Raw genomic sequence first — 13,193 nt, forward strand, 5'->3', positions numbered from 1 at the left:
AGAAGGCTTCTTAAAATAATAAGCTTAAGGAAAGACTGAGTGTTAAGAAGTCTCTTGGGAATGTGGTATGAACAGGAATTACTGTTGCACTCAGTTCAGTGATTTTATCATATTTTTATTCGTATAAATTATTTTGGTTTTAGAATTTATTCTAAGGAAGTGCATTGGGGGTTCTGCAGTCACCCATTTTCCAGCTTCAATTTTGCTATGGAAACCCCTCCTGTGGAACTGAAATTTGTGCATTCCCAAGTCCTCTTAATAACTCATTTATCTCATCAGGAGAAAGGAAAAAAAAAGATAATTTTGTGTAGCCATAATATTTTCTGAAAAATCTTTTCCTTAGGATTTTTTCTCCTGAGAAGCTGAGAGGCCCCAGGAACAAAATGTAAACAATGATTATCTGCTGCTGTGGAATGCAACAGGTGCATCTGTGATTGGTCTCATGTGGTTGTTTCTAATTAACGGCCAATCACAGTCAGCTGGCTCGGATTCTCTGTCCCAGACACAAGCCTTGTTATCATCCTTTCTTTTTCTATTCTTAGCTAGCCTTCTGATGAAATCCTTTCTTCTATTCTTTTAGTATAATTTTAAATATAATATATATATTATAAAATAATAAATCAAGTCTTCTGAAACATGGAGTCAGATCCGCGTCTCTTCCCTCAACCTCAGACCCCTGTGAACACCGTCACAATTTTGTACAGAAAAGGTCCCGTAGTAAGGTTTTTAGAACTTAGTTTAGGTGGTTGCAAAGGAGGAAAGCTGAGTCACCACAGAGAAAGGAAAAGACAGAAATCATGGAATCACAGCATGGTTTGGGTGGGATGGGACATTAAAACTCATCCAGTTCCACCCCCTGCCATGGGCAGGGACACCTCCCACTAACCTAGGCTACTCCAAGCCCCATCTTGTTGTCATTTTATTGCAGGGGTTCCACGCTGGTGTCTCCCATCACAAAAGTTCCATGCCTTCTCAGTGTTTTCTCATGGGCAGCCCCTCACAGCACTGACTCTCTCTTCTGCTCAAAGCAGCCAACAGACTCCAGCTCCTTCTCAAGCAGCCACTCCTTTATAGCACTCTTTTTCTCACTGGTTACAGCTGTGGCCCGTTAAAGTCAGGCCTGCTCCTAATCTTTGATAATTGGCCCAGCAGCAACTCCTTAGGGATAAGATTACTTCCTACACTATCTTTATTTTCTTATATTCTATATCCTCTACACCACATCCAACCTGGCCTTGGGCACTTCCAGGGATCCAGGGGCAGCCACAGCTTCTCTGGGCACCCTGTGCCAGGGACCTGCCACCTTCACAGGGGATAATTTCATCCTAATACCCAATCTAAACCTCCTCTCTATCAGTGTGAGGCCACTCCCCCTTGTCCTGTCTCTCCACCACTTGTAAATATTCTCTCTCCCTTTCTCGTGCAGGTTCCCATCAGGCGCTGGAAGGCCACAGTGAGGTCACCCCAAAGCTTTCTCTTCTCCAGGGTGAACAATCCCAAATCTCTTGGCCTTTCCCTCCCTCTGATCACCCTGGTGCCTCCTCTGCTCCAGCATCTCCCTCCTGTGCTGGGGCAGCTCTGCAGGTGGGGTCTCACAGAATCCCCCCTTTCCTGCTGCCCACCCTGCTCTGGATGCAGAGAAATCCCATCCTGGCCACTGAATTACAGCCCCTTCCTTCCACAGAATGCCCAGTTCTAAAATGCCACTCACTAAATAAGCTGCTCATAAATGTATGATACAGACTATAAGTTCTCTTTAAATAAAACAATTGCTCTCAGCAGTGTTTAATTGCCTCGTGACCAGTGAATCTATCTGGTTCCAGGGGAGTGTGAATAATTACAGCTATGCAGAAAGCTGGGGAAGCCACATCCTTGCAATCTCAGATAGTAAATAAAGTCAATAAAAATAAAATGAACCATGAGCTGGACACCGTATCAGTGCCTGAGGTGTGCAAATCTTATCCTTGGCCTGCATCCAAGCAAGTTTTATCTAGGCCTGTACATAATTAAAACTAAGTATGTAATAAAATAAAGAAATAATAAAAACTGTACCCGTTAATGGTTGAAGAAGATTCTCTTGTTATATTTTATGTGTGTTTTTTTATGCAGGCCACATCACCACAATATCTGAATGCCTTCAAGTGGTGAATTGGTGAACTAAATGGTTTGTTTAATATCAGCCATGTGCAGTTTATTCTTTTAACCTCCCCAAAGTGGGAAAACTTGTATGTAGGGGAGTATTTTACTTTGTTTTGTGTCATTATTTTTCTTGTTTTGCATAATTCACTTTTTTAGCTGCTTCTTGTCTTTTGGCAATAACCAAAGATTTACGAAATCATCATCAATGGCAGCAGTTGGATTTGAAACTCCAGTTAGAATTAGGGCTTGATCATCCTGGTTCCCAGGTGGCAGCTGCTATTATTGACCTGATATTTACCCATAATCATGTACTGGCAACTAAGCTTCCAAAAAAAAAAAAAAAACTAACAAAAAATAATTGGCTGAAGAATTTACATTTAAAATTATTAGAGGCTGCACGAAATGGAGGACTTTTTCACTCTTGAGAATGAAGGCAGAAACATTTTGGGTTTGGTGATCTTTTTTTTTTCAGTTGTAGAGGATACACTGAATATTTCTTTATTTCTGTGTATTTTTGAACAAGGGTTTCCAACATCACTGTGGTGAGGACATATTCCTGCTTTTCTAGCTGGAATTCATTCTCTTCCTTCTTTCTAGCCAAAACTGGATTTTACAGAATTCTGAGACACTGAAAATTCAGAAAAGAAATCTGGTGGGATCTTCCTAAATTACAAAGCTTGCGTAATGTAACTTCCAAATCTCATTGATTTTTATTCCATAAAATACACGCATTGTTTGGAGGGTTTTTTGACAGGGGGTGAAAGCCATGTAGCAATAAGAAATTCTTCCCCCTGGCAAGAATATCCTGCCATCATTAAAGAGGTGTGCCATTTAATTAAATTCAGATTATAATGTAGCACTCTGTCATTCCAGAAAGCAGTGATAGTGCTCAGAGTAGGACCATCCCATTTAATTTTACCATTCTGAAATACTGAATCAAATCCAGTTATTTTAGCTCCTTCTATGTTCAAGATATAGTGACAGGCATTTTTAGAGCACCCATCTGTCTTGCATATTTATTTTAATACAGAGTACTTATCATCACTGGGGATTGCTTCTCTCCATTGACAGTGGAGGGGAGCTTGAAGCACTTGATGATTAATTCTTAGAAGAATACTGAGTTACATGAGATAAACTGCCTATTTTATAGCTGCAATGAGTGTCCAGCCCTCCTAAAGATCAGGCTGGAGATTTTATCTTGGACAAATGTGTGACTTGCATGATTTTCTTCCTGAGAATTAAAAATAGAGAATTATAAAGGTTGTGCTTTTAAAAATTCTGCACAAGACATTCTTTTCCTCCTAGGATGGGATATTTAAAAAAAAAATCACCTTCTTCCCACTGTCTGAAAGAAAAACACTTCTTGATTTAGTTTTAGCATTGAATCTTAACACTTTCAGGTCCTTTCCAAGCTGGCAGCCTGTCACAAGCGGGACAATACTGATCCTCTGGGATCAATATTGGGCTCAATGGTGTTTAATGTTTTCAAATAGGCAAAAGAGAAGTGGGTGGGATGAAAAGGTCCAGAAAGGGGCCAGGAGGATGATCTGGGAATGCCATGAGAGGAAAGGCTGAGGGAAGTGGGTCACAGAAACATCTCAACTTAATGAAGAGAACCAAAAAGCCCCTCCAGTTATATCTGTGTTTCTCTAATCAGGTAACAGACAGATGGTGACATCACCCTAATTTGGAGCAGAAGTTTGCTGATAAGAGGGAAACAAGGGAATGCAGCTGCAGGAGCCAAGACTGATACCCTGAGAGAGGATTTCTGATGTGTCCTGTGTCACTGCCATATTTTCTGAAAAATCACTTTGCCACGATTTCTTCTCCTGGGAAGATGAGAAGGCTCAGCTTCTCCATGCTTTGCTGCTCTGGAATGTGGCCTGGAGATTGTTTATTCAAACATGTAAATTATTTTTAATTAATGACCAATCACCATCAGCTGTGTCGGACTCTGAGGGGACAGTCACAAGTTTTTATCATTCATTCTTGCTAAGCCTTCTGATGTCTCTTTTCTCTTTCTTTAGTATAGTTTTAGTATAGCATGAATGGAATGGAATGGAATGGAATGGAATGGAATGGAATAGAATGGAATGGAATGGAATGGAATGGAATAGAATAGAATAGAATAGAATAGAATAGAATAGAATAGAATAGAATAGAATAGAATAGAATAGAATAGAATAGAATAGAATATCAGCCTTCTGAGAACATGGAGTCAAATTCTCACCTCATCCGGGGGACCCTCACAACACCACAATCCTGCAGAAACCTCTGGCAGTGTGTGTGTAATGTGATTTCTGTCCCTGGGAATGAATGCAGGAGTGCTGGCATGCAAGTCAACTTCTCATCCTCCTTTCTGTCCCTCTGTCCTTGAGAGATGATGTCTGTGAAGCTTCCCCTCACTCCTTCCCATTTCAGGGATGATTTTATAGCAATATGTGTAGAATTTTAATAGGGCAGAATATTTCTTGCACTTACAGAACATCTTTTCCTTTGCAATGCCTACTCAAAGAGGAAAACATCAGGGTTTTCATAGAAGAAACTGCACATTTCTATTCAGAAGATGCTGGTACAGAAAATTGATGCTGTTACGCTTAAATGCTTACAAAAAATAGAATTTTTGAAGAAAGAAATGTGAATGATGTAAACTGTTATAAAAACATCAGCCTCACTGAAGCCACACTAATTTACACCAGCTGAGAATCTCCCCACTCATCATTTAAGCAAAATCTTGCAGATGTTTCCATTTAGAAGGTCAGAAATGTTTACTCTAGAATTCAAAATTATTCTAATTTCTTCACAGACTTCTACTTGCAAAGGGTCCACTACAAACTCCTCATTTAACCACCAACTGCTTTGCAGCTGTAAATCGCAATCTGCTTTTAAATTGCTCCTGGATGCCTTCTCTTAATCTAAAATAATGAGAAAAAGGAGATAGTACACAATTTTTTCTTTCCATTCAGATTTCAAAGCCTTTAGTGAAAGACTATGCAAATAAAAAATGTCAAAATTTACCTACTTAAATACAGGCTTTTGAGAAAAGTCTGTTCTATTATTTTAAGCATAATAATGTTCCTGAGTCATATATAGTTATTAACAAAACCTTGTGTCATGCATTTTATTAAAATTCTGTCAGTGAAAAAGTTGATGCAATACAGGCAACTAAAAAAGAGGAGGGGTAGAAAAGTAGAGAATGTCTTACAACATGTGATGAACAATAATTCATGCATCTAAACTCTGAAATATATTGACTAAATCTTTGGTATGTCACAGATTAGTGGAAATACTTAGAGCTCTTAGAGGAGGTGATCTCCATGTCTGGTATTTCTGTCAGTTTTATGTTTTATTCTCTTTTAAACAGCACCTGTAGCTCTTCTCTCCCTGGCTGGTTTTAGACTAAAGGGTGCATTAGGAGTCACAGGAATTAAATGCAGGATTTCCTGAGATGTCTCAGCATTCCTTGAAATCATCCCTTCAGTATTTTCCAGCTCTCTCTTGGAGGAACAGAACCACATAACAATGTCTGATTACAAGCAAAGGCTTTTTTGTTTGTTTAGGTATTTAAGAAAAAGGCTCCATTTGGCAAAAGCATTTGTCTGCAATCTTGGCTTCCACAGCATGGACCTTTATGCATTTTATTTTTTTTTTAGCAAAGAAGCTTTTTAACCAAATCAGCACCTCTGACAAATGAAGTGACCACTGGAGGTTCATCAAAGCATTCACACTTACAGGTATAAAATGAATTTTTCTCATGAAAATATTAAAGCTCCAAGTCTGCCTTTCTATTTAGGCGCAGAATTACTGTTCAGGGCACAAAGACAAGTTTTACACAGAATTCAACCACCCCAAATGTCTCCTGTTTGTGCCCTGGAAGCACAGAACTCTTTTGGCTGCACTTCCAGTGCTTTGATTAACAAATATCACTGAAAAATAGGATTTCAACCGGTTGGCTGCATCTGTCACTATGCAGTAGACCTCTGGATGAGATGTGTATTGACTATTACATCTGCATTTCTTTCTTTTTAATTGCATTGTGCTTATATTCCTTGGGTGATCCATGAGGAAACAAGTGTTGTTTATGTCCAATCAAAAATGTGATCATCAAGGCAGGCAGCTGAAAGTCAGTGTCAATTCAATATTTCTGCTTATAACAAAGGACTAAATGTATCATCCAATGAATTCTTAGAGTTTTTTTCCCCTTATCTTGCCAGTTTCCTCCAGACCACCCAGGGAGGGTTTTTTTTCTCTGTGAATTCTCTTTAATAATCCAACTTCCTCTGAACACTTTATTACAGTACACAATGAGACAAAATTTGGCATAATTTTGGGTGATGTTTCTTGCATCCAGTGAAACCACTGCTGCTTTCCAGAGCTGGACCCCACTTGGCACCTCCACAATTACTTGGGGATTGTCGGATCTCAGGATCTCAGTCCTGAGGTGCCGAGCCACCGAGACTACCTTAGGGGGCTCGGGACTCCTGGAATGTTCCAGAAGTGTCTGGTGGCTGGACTTTGATCCTACACAGGAGACGACACCTGTATGAGGATAGGAGGATTTCACCGGGGTGAATGGTGAAGGGATTGGTTAATTAGAGGGTGAAACACAGGGTTTAGGATTTCTGTACAGGGGGGTTTAGAGGAGTAAGATGGAGGAATTGGGGCGTGTCCTGTCCTTCTTCTTCTTCTTCTTCTCCTCCATCTTCTTTGGCCACAGTGGCATTTTTGGATTGGTTATTACTGAGAGTGCACCGAGTTATAAGAATAAATGGTATTGGGGAAAAATGATAAATATTGTACACGTAACAATGGGTATAAAGATAGGTGGCTGCCCGGGAGGGCAGGGAGTGTGCTCATGGCTGGCTGCTGAGCAGAGCTCTGTTCAGCTGAAAGAACATCTTTTAGATAAACAATTAATAAACATAAAAACCGAAAGAAGAACTGAAGCCTCTTCTCGTCCTTTGATACGCGGGCTGCCCCAAGGCCACCCCGGGCCTTTCCAGGCCCCTCAAACAGCCGAGATAACCGGACAGGGGATGTCTCAGACTTTCTGAGATCAGTGATGTGTGCTTGGAAAGAAGCACACTCGGTCTGGTTTTCACTCTGACACTCTCCTGTGAAAACCCCACCTTCAAGCAAACAATGAGTGTGGGTTTTAATTGCAAATGTACCATAACTTCGGCTCCTGTTTGGAATGAACGGAGACAGAGCAAAGAAAAGAGCTCAATCCTCATTATGGTAATTAAGCTTTCACTTTGAGTGCAGGCGTCTTTGTGTGCACATGCTCCTTTGAAGGACATCACAGCTGTGAGGCAACAGGGATGAAATAAAAGAAAATAAAATAAGAAAAAGAAAAGGAGTTTTTAAACTCCAACCCAACTTCCAAAAGAGTTCAAGAGCAAAGATCAGCTCTGCTTTCACAGAGCAAATCCACGGTCTATTCCTGCCACTGCCTCAGATCAATGTGTTAAGTGATACCATTCAAATTACTTGTCAGTTTAATCAGACGAAGTGAAACACAATTACAGGGCATTAGTGGAAAAGCCAGCACAAAATAACAGAATGTCCATGTGGGATATCTGCAGCAAAAGCCTGTTGAAAATAACTCTGTGACATTTTCATCAACAGTCTTTTTTACAGAAAAAGAAACCTTTTGGAAATGCTATTACAAACTAATTAGGCATAAAATAATGCTGTACTTCTACAGAATGATTAGAGGCCTTATTTCCTCTTGTAGATATCAGAAATATTTTTGGCTTTTGTTTTGTTATTAGAATAAAATTAAATACATAAAGACCTTTACTGAAGTGATAACTGGTACATTTACAAAGCCTCTCTGTGCTCTCTCCCAAGCCAGCAGGAGCTTTGCCATTATTTCCACTGAATGATGGGAGCATTCATTTTTCATGGACACTCCACATTTCCATTGAATAAAAGATTTTTCTTTTGGAATCCTCAAGCAGATGACTTGGATTAAGTGGGTGAAATGGGAGCAGGGAAGGGTAGGCATGACTCCTTCTCCTGCTGAAGGCAGGGCTGCAAATTTGGTGAATTCCAAAGGACAAAGAAATGCAAACCTGCCCTGAAATCCCTGCCTGGAGTCCCCAGGTGGGATATGCTGGGGTGGGCGCTGTGCCTCGAGTCCCTCTGACTCTTTCACCCCAATCTACAGCTCAGTTTCACTGGAATAGGTAAAAAGGTGCTCAGTTCAGAGGTGGACAGAAAATAGGGATTTGTGAATCCCCATTATAGGAAAGTAGACTGAAGCCCTACATGATCCTCAACCATTAAAATTAAAATATAGGAGGCAGAATAACCTCAATGTGCATTAGATTTCCCCCCCCTCTTTTTTTTTCTAATTTTAAAACCCCTATCAATGCATGCCTTCAGGACAGAACTGAAAAAAGCTGGGAAAAGCTTTTTCCTTCCAGACCTAATAGGATTTTTAAGATCCAAAAGAGATGGGGCCCAGACTTTACTCAGCACAGTGAGTCTCCTGGAATGAAGTGACTTCACTTTTTTCAAGAACCACAATGCATAGCCCAGGTCTAGGTGCCCCTATGGTAAAATCACTTAAAATGATCATCTTGTAATACTGAGCTCAGAGACTCTGAGGTCTTTAATTGGATTTGGCCCTTTATCTTCTATATTCATGAGATAGTAATTAATTTGACCATCCCTGCCTGGTCCACAGGGTAATTGAATGAATAGCTCTGCACAGCACATAAATGCCTCCAAAAAGAGTTATTACTATGACTGTGCAGTGTGACAAGTTAACTCTGCCCCCTTGGTAATGATGCCATTGAAATTCCCAAGGAAAGTGCCACTGGAGCCCATCTCACAGCTAATGGGAAAGGAAGAAAGTGAATATTCAACATGCAAAACCACTGCACAGTTGATACTCTGCCCTTTAAAATAGTGACAATTAAAATGTTATCCTATTTTTCCAAGTTTCCTTGCCACACCTTCATCTTTTGGCACTACTAAAACCCTGAAAATACCTCAGAAGGGGTTAAAAGCAACTTAATTCTTTTGGTAGATTGCCACCAAGACTTCTTGTAAGAAATGAAGTGGAAAAAATGTTAAGGAATGTTAAATGAAATCACAGCAGACTGAAACCTGTGGTTCCAGTGCAAGACCTGAAATAAATGTGAAACAGATGCTAATTGGCACCACCTTCACTCTGATGCTCATAAATGAAACGAACGAGGCTTCAGAGGTGCCAGAGGAAGACCAGCCATCCAAAGAACATTAAAACAGGCTTGCATTTGGTTTGTCAGCTCCAAAGTTATTTATATCCTTCCAAGTCATCTAGATCCTTCTGAAAATTCATCCAATGAGACACACATGTGTACATTTTTAAAAGGAATGAAAGGCTGTGGAATTGAAATTCCTAAATTACCCTGGATGTGCCTTCCATTAGCAATCAGATTGGCTGTGGAGGTGAACTCCAGATCTGGGGCTGTACTGAGCTCTTCCCTGCAGGAGATTTTCCCCTGAGGAATGGGTAATGGTTTGTATCAAGACAAACAGGGCTGTTTGCAAGTCTCAGTGCAAGTCATGCACTGCCACAGCCATCTGCAGCTGCTTGGAACCCCTTTTAATGACAAATGCTCGCAAAACTAATTGCACGTGGTAAAAGTGCTGACTGACCACTACATCTGGTTTGATGCTTTCCCTCCAAAGAACCTGAAGTTACAAATTGTCACAGATATCTTCTATGGAAAATCCTTTCCTTTGGATTTTTCCTCCTGAGAAGCTGGGAGGCCTCAGGAACAAAATGTAAATAATGATTATCTGCTGCTGTGGAATGCAACAGGTGCATCTGTGATTGGGCCATGTTGGATGTTTGTAATTAATGGCCAATCACAGTCAGCTGGCTCAGACAGAGAGCCCGAATCACAAACCTTTGTCATCATTCCATTCTATTCTATTCTTAGCCAGCCTTCTGATGAAACCTTTTCTTCTATTCTTTTAGTATAGTTTTAATGTAATATATATCATAAAATAATAAATCAGCCTTCTGAAACATGGAGTCAGATCCTCGTCTCTTCCCTCATCCAAAACCCCTGTGAACACTGTCACAACAAACCAAACTTATTTTTAATATATAAGGCTATCAAGCATTTTAGTGTTATTCCAGTAATTCAGCTTAATTCAGCTTTTAATTCAATCTTCTGTGACTTCAGTATCAATCTCGGTATTAATACAATGCAGCATTCCACATTTCCTATTTATTGCTCTATTCTTATATGCCACAACCTGTGATACCACTGGCATTATCTTTGATATCATAATTGAATAAATGCCTACTGTAAAGATGAATTATTTCACTGAAACAAGAACAACTGAGGAACTTCTGCACATTCCACTTGGTCGTGATGTGCACCAAGAGGAGAACAACAGAATCCACAGCCTATGGGAACTTTACTTCCAATTCCCACTCCTGGTATCTAATAGACCACATTTTAGTGAAGTTTTCCTCAGTATGGCAATTAGTGTTAAGGGTGAGTCAATTCCATGATGATCAAACACCTAAAGAAATTAAAAAAAAAAAAAAAAACAAACTAAAGCTCAGCAGGAGAAGCTCTGTGGCTTTCCACACCACATGATGCTTTTCACTTCAAAACCACCAAGTAAATTACTGAGAAAAAGTTACTGTGAATAAAATGGGCTGCACTGTGTTAAGTAATTATTTCTAAAGTGTGAAACGGGTAGGAAGTATCTCATCTCAAAGTAGTGCCATGATGCATATTACCTCTCCAGTATAAAGTGAACAGTCTTTTTTTTTTCCTCCTTTTTTCTTTATCTCGCAGGAGCAATCACAGGAATGAAAACTTTATTTTTCTAATGATTTTATATGTGGGAGAGAAGTGTAAAGACTCAACCTGTGAAACTCTGCTGTGCTCTACTATTTGCATTGTGTTAGAGTTTCGAGGAGAATTTTTAGAGGTTCATGAGCTGTCAGGAAATCACAGAATGGTTAAGGTTGGAAAAGTCCAACAGTTCACTGCCATGCTCACCACTACAAACTCAGTAAATTATGAATATATTTGGGTGATATTCCTCATTTAAGAAATTCAGGATATTGTGATCTGTGTCAAAGATCAGCATTTCTGTGAGTGTTGAGGGATGCACCTCAGGGAAGATTTGATTGATTTGATTTTGGAACAATGCAGGACACAGCTTGCACTAAGTTTGTCTTTCAATCCTGTCGTGCCACACACTCATTTTGCCCCTCAGTCCTGAAACCAGTGGTAAAAGAAAATAATTTTAATTGAAAAGTTGCCTCACAGCATATGGGTAGGAAAGTACCCTTCTTGCTTCTGAGAGAACAGAGGGGATTCTTGCCATTAATTAACACCCAGATGCATAACAACAGGCTGCAAGAAAAAAAGGCTGGGGGTTTTTATTGGTTTTAAGGTTTTTTTAACAACTATTAATAAAAATTGCAAGGATTGAGGAAAAGAAAGGGGAAAACCACGGAAAAATCAAAGAGGAGCTTTCCCCAAGACAAAAGGTGACACAAATTGGTCGTAATGACCTGGCTAAATACTGCTGTCTATTTAAAGAATAATTACACAGACATTAAAATATTTATGCAGCATTCATGTGAAATTCAGTCCAAGATGAAAATCAAGAGATAGCAGAGATTAAATAAGAGAATCCTAGCTCAGATTTAACAGCTGAGAAGCAGGATTATTTTTCCTTAATATTTTTTCTTAATAATCTGTTTCAGCAACATCCAATACAATCTTTCACTTTCTTTTGTTCATACACATAAAAGATTCATTGCAAAAAGATCAGAAAGGGTTATTTCCTGAAATTAAATATCACATTTCTATTTTATATAATTTCCATATTTCCATATCCAAATTTTTCTTTGCAGGGCTGTGACTTCTGAGCACTCAGAGCCATTCAGTGACTGCCTAAGACAAAGAGCAAAAGTGCATCCACGCAGTGTGAACTCATTCTGGCATCGGTCCTGGAACTGTCTTTGAGGTGTGACCTTCAGCAGAGCTCCACAGAACACAGATGGGCTGGCCAGGGCTGGCCACAGGAAAGTGTTTGACAAGTCAGGGTTGCACAGCACTTGGAAATGGCACAGAACAGGCTCTAAACAGAGCAAGGGAGCTCTGCTGAGATATCTGAGGTATCTGTGCGTCCATGGCTTGTTCCCTGGCATCAGGAGGGGACGGACAAAGCACTGGAGTATTAAGAGAGTTTGGGAATTATATGTTGTTAATTTTGATTTTTAATAATTTATTATTAAATTTGTTCAAGAATAAATTTTATAATTCAAAAATTTAATGCTTTAAGTATTTTTATAAATGTGCATACTTACAAATACAGTAATTGTTGGCTGGGGTTAGCCTGTATTTTGAGGTAAAATGCCAAGTCATTCTGAAGTCTCCTTATGATGTAGGAAAATGACACAAAGTCATCAGGAAAGGCCACTTTGTCACATCCCCTGATGGCTGCACTCCTGCTGGGCATGGACAAGGAGTGGACAACCTCAGATCCTCAAATCCATGACCACATCAGACTGATAAATTTAATTTTAATTTAATCAGACATAAATTTAATCTCACATGCTCATGCAAAACAAAAGGAATGGGTTTGTTTTGTTTTCAAAGTTAATATTTCATCAGCTTCTCTTTACACAGAGATCTACGTCTTTAAAAAAATAATTGTTTTAAGTGCACAACAGTTTGTACACAATTGCAGATATTTTTAAACTCAAATATGAAATTTCTTTTCTTAGATTGCTAAATCAAGAGAAGAGTGCCCATCAATCATTTAATATAGCTAAATTCTGGTAAAGAGTGCTTTTTTAAAAAAACAAAATGAGGCTGGTAGAACGATTGCCTATGCCAGCATTCACTTTGACTGATGAACTTCAGAGCAGTTTATTACAACAAATAGCATCTCCTAGTGAAATTCTCTCCTTCTAATATCATTCTGCTCTACAAAAACCTGGTTTTGACATCAGAAACAAATTGCAAAAACGTGCAGAAGAATGAGTTGTTGCCTCTGAAAGCTATTTCCAAAAT

At 39.4% G+C, this 13,193-nt stretch overlaps 1 protein-coding gene across 5 annotated transcripts in view; it reads right to left on the minus strand.

Annotated features, from left to right (window-relative positions):
* CTNNA2 (catenin alpha 2) overlaps positions 1–13,193 on the minus strand; it is a 168,281-nt gene that overhangs the window by 129,130 nt on the left and 25,958 nt on the right. Inside the window, exon 1 of one of the 5 annotated variants that reach the window (XM_064712004.1) lies at positions 887–1,016. The exons of the other annotated variants lie outside the window; for them this stretch is intronic. The gene's annotated coding sequence lies outside the window, so the exon portion shown is untranslated. Of the gene's footprint in view, positions 1–886; positions 1,017–13,193 lie in introns of those variants that run through there. 5 annotated transcript variants of the gene reach the window in all.

The sequence above is a fragment of the Zonotrichia leucophrys genome, chromosome 4 (assembly GCF_028769735.1).
Source record: "Zonotrichia leucophrys gambelii isolate GWCS_2022_RI chromosome 4, RI_Zleu_2.0, whole genome shotgun sequence".
NCBI lineage: Eukaryota > Metazoa > Chordata > Aves > Passeriformes > Passerellidae > Zonotrichia > Zonotrichia leucophrys.